The 4,558-nt window shown below is 32.1% G+C and overlaps 1 long non-coding RNA gene across 2 annotated transcripts; it reads right to left on the minus strand.

The window, feature by feature from the left end:
- Positions 1–6: 6 nt before the first annotated feature.
- Positions 7–4,249, minus strand: LOC117320737. 2 transcript variants are annotated; one of them, XR_004531156.1, is made up of 5 exons: positions 2,087–4,249; positions 1,698–1,746; positions 1,100–1,196; positions 642–714; positions 7–407 (listed from the first exon to the last, which is right to left on the minus strand). It is a non-coding gene; the product is annotated as an uncharacterized LOC117320737 (long non-coding RNA). The 2 variants fall into 2 exon arrangements; XR_004531157.1 differs by having other exon boundaries at positions 1,080–1,196.
- Positions 4,250–4,558: the final 309 nt, after the last annotated feature.

The raw sequence follows: 4,558 nt of genomic DNA on the forward strand, positions 1-4,558 counted from the left end.
TGATAAGTCTATTTAGTATTTTCAAATTTGCTAAATCTGCATGACCTTTTCCAGACAATATTCTCCTTTCATAGGCTCAGATTTTTAAAGTCATGTAATTAGAAATAATTGTTTAATGTTGATGATTTCGTTTCAGTCGTCTGATTCTATTTCAATATTGCCAATGACGCTACGGGGGTTATATTGTTGTGACCTTGACCCGTGATATATTATTATACCACTAACTACTACATTTTATTTGAACATGTAACTAAAAAGTCAATTTAAATCACTATCAAAATAATTCGTTATACATCAAGCTTTGATGTCAGGTAAACTTTGGAGAGGTCCTTTATATCAATCCTTTACTTTGACAGTCTATAACAGTCCACCAGGTCACACTTGTTCGAGTATAGTATCCATTATACCTGAAACAATGTAACGTTACATATAAAATATACGTAAGAATATATTGAATTGACTTATATAAATGATGAAAAGACATATCCTTCCTGATTTCTTTGTAATATTCTGTTAATCAATAACAAAAAATGTTTCGTGGACGTTATAAATCAAATTACTTGATAATGAATTAAGATAATGTAAATAGAATTGTATATAATATAATTATTGTATAATTTGACATTTATTAATTTGCTTACCTTATGCAGTCACCGATGATGTGACAACTCTGTCGTTCTATATGCGTTAATCACCGTCTTCCAAGACCTCCACCTGATCAGAAAAAAAAATTAAATCCCAATATTAAAACGTTATTGTAATTCTAATTCATAATCGACAAACAGGGCCAACATAGGATTAAAAGATATAATATTTGCAATAGTTATACAAGTTATAATATAATAGACGACCATTGGAAAAGTGCAAAAGGTGAACGACCTCGTCCAATTTGATTGAAAGGTGATTAGGATACTCACATTTTCAAAACAGTTCTAAAATCCTGACCAAATAAATTATGGTGAAACTATCTTGACAAAATTGTATGGAACTGTAAGAGTCCATTCTCTCTCTACATTCCTATTTTAAAGAATACACACACTCGGGTTTCGAAGTAAAGGAGAATTGATACTTTCACTAACCAAGTGATAAGGCTCATCACCTTTGAACAACTTGGCCCATGTGTTCCAAAAGGTAAACGTCTTCTGCTTCATTGACGACATCATATAAATCTAGATCAAATCAGGGGAAGTCGCATCCTTAAAATGACAACTAGAAAGATGAGAACATACCCAGCATCACTGAACATATATCGTGATATAATGTAATATTTACCGACGAGATTATGGTATTCATTACATGTAAAGTGAATGTTTTTATCAAGATGCACGATTAAGTCATAAGCGACAACCTGTGTCAAGATTTAACAATCCTTTGAAAGCAATATGTTGTTTTTGTCCTCAAAACTTATGGTCATTAATATCGATGGGTTACCCAATCAAATCAACTGTCCAAAAATCAAAATTGGACTTAAATTTTTATTTCGTATCTTTCCTGTTTACTTCGTATGTCAACAACTACATATATATATATATATAGAATAAAGTTGAAATGTCCATACATATTCTTCTATAAACAATTATTACTAAAGCAGATTAAAACAATATATGTGTAAACTAACTCATTGGCGTGAGTCGCTGACTTCGAGCATTAAACATCACTCAATTTCGTTATTTCTTTTCTTTACATCCTCTACTTACCTGACTTTTGCCTTTTCTCAAATTGAAGTCAGCCGAATGACTGTTCATTCTAAAGAAAGAATAAAATTATTTTAAATTGGTTTTTATTTCAAGTCAAATGTTATTAGTGATTTCGTCTACTTATACATTAGCTTAATAGTCGAGACTTTGGTATTTAGACTATTTGTTCAGAGTTAAATGATGTACAAGATATAAATAAACCATTCATTTTAGATTTATTACAATCAAGTTGAAATTATCGGTAGACGTACTGCATGTTATTAGTGATTTGCAGTGTTCAAATAATAAAAAAATAAGGTATGGGAATTACATTCTCTCTTTTGTAATATTGCATCAGTCAGAGACCTATATATATTTCATATATTTTATTTTTCTGGTGAAAAACTTACCTTGGAGTATCGCCCAGGGTGTTTTCTGTTCCACACTGTTTGTGTTCGGCAAACTAAATAAAGGCTTGATATTCATCAGTATATATCAACATTATCAATCATAAGATATCAATAACATAATACCAATAATTAAAAAGGTTAAGGTAAAAAAAGGGTCCATTGTACCTGTATCGCTCACCTGCTTGAAGAAGTCAAATGGTTATCAACTAAAGTCCCTAACTATGATATCATTAGCGCGTAGAAGTTTTGAAAATAATATCCGAAAAACAAAAGAACATTATTATTTTATTATTCAAGATATTTGCGATTGTAGTATTTAATCATAATGTTCAATAACTTTCAAATAACAATCAACGGGTTAATCGATTTTATCTCGTGACTTGTGAGCATAAACGAAAGAAAGAACGATTAAGACAGACAAAGGACCAAACGACATAGGATGGACAACTGACTTTACGACAAAATGATATACGAAGATAAGAACGACAGAGGATAAACAAAGAAAAGAACGACAGAGGAGAAACAAAGAAAAGAACGACAAAGGGTAGACAAAGGAAAGAACGACAGAGGGTAGACAAAGGAAAGAACGACAGAGGACGGACAAAGGAAAGAACGACAGAGGACGGACAAAGGAAAGAACGACAGAGGATAAACAAAGAAAAGAACGACAAAGGGTAGACAAAGGAAAGAACGAGAGAAGATAGATAAAGGAAAGAACGACACAGGATAGATAAAGGAAAGAACGAGAGAGGAAAGATAAAGGGGAAAACGACACAGGATAGATAAAGAAAAGAAAGACAGAGGATAAACAAAGGAAACAACGACAGAGGATAAACAAAGAAAAGAACGACAGAGGGTAGACAAAGGAAACAACGACAGAGGACAGACAAAGGAAAGAACGACAGAGGGTAGACAAAGGAAAGAACGACAGGAGGACAGACAAAGGAAACAACGACAGAGGGTAGACAAAGGAAAGAACGACAGAGGATAGACAAAGGAAAGAACGACAGAGAATAGACAAAGGAAAGAACGACAGAGACAGACAAAGGATAGGACGACAAAGGATAGACGAAGGATAGACGAACGACAGAAGTAGATGAAGGACAGACAGATTATTGACGAAGGACTCAGCTTCATGGGATACAAATCACAGACACGCCATGTCTAAAAAAAACCATAGACAATAATTATATACAAAACATATGGAGAATTGGTCAAAATATTGGTGACACATAAAAATATCATAATAATGAAAACTGTACAAAACATTATTGATGTCATGACAAAAATGTGTGTAAGGCAGGCTAACCAAGCAGGTATCCAGTGATAATGAAAGCTCGTTTTCAAAATTCTATGACTTTTAAATTTATGAAAAAATTACATTTAACCACATATTATGGTTTCAGAAGCTAAGTCAATATGGGAATAATATTAAATTAATGAACTCCAACATAAGTATTAGTATGAACTCTGTATTGTTATGATATCTGTAAAAGAATGTAGATAAAAATACGGAGTGTGACTAAGTTTACTACCTTTCAAAAAATATTCTCTACACGTTAAACGTTTATATTTTGGTTTTATCACATTAAATGCCACACGGTTGTTCCTATCTTACACACATGTAGAAGACACATTTGTAACAGAGTTGTAAATAAATCATTTTCAAATCATGTAATTACAAAATTAAAAGTAAATCACTATCCAAGGGAGTTAACTCGTACATAAGCAAACAACATTAAACAATCGATTTCTAAATAAATTCCGAATCGCTAGATTTTTCGGTAATATATATCCTCAAAATAAATTATCACATCCCTAGATATCTAAATGGTACCATAACTTAACACAAAAACCTGGTAAGGACAATGACGACGATGTTAGTATATTTACCAATTGTTAGACCCAGTGACATTATCGTAGATATTTTCCCCAGGAAACATTGATATACATAAAGATATCCCTCCATGTGCTTCTAAATACAAATTTGTTTGGAAAACCCTATTACACCGAATATTGGTAAACTAATCCTTCATTTTTTCAATCCTTTGTTCCTCGACAAATGACAAAAAATTGACTCATAATGCCACATTTTTGTAACGACGTATATGTAAATCATACATCATAAACAAAGTAACCCTTGGAACTTTGGAATATATGTGTTTACTGACATATTTCCTGTAAAATCTAACTTAGAATACTTATACAGCATTGTCTCTATAAACTAATGTGAGATTGATTTGTTATCTTTCTTTTTTTCTTTTTTTTTCTTCTAATTGTTGAAAATATAGTTGTATACTTTGTGACCGACATGACAAAGGTAAGACAAACATTTTATTTTAACTAAAGGAATTAGTTTTTAATTAAAGATCACAGAGAGAACTGGAATAGCGAACGACAGACTCCGCCTTCTGACATAAACAATCGTGACTTTGTTCCAGGTGAGCTAGATATGATGTTGGCCAGATTAAG

This window comes from Pecten maximus, unplaced genomic scaffold, assembly GCF_902652985.1.
Source record: "Pecten maximus unplaced genomic scaffold, xPecMax1.1, whole genome shotgun sequence".
Lineage (NCBI taxonomy): Eukaryota > Metazoa > Mollusca > Bivalvia > Pectinida > Pectinidae > Pecten > Pecten maximus.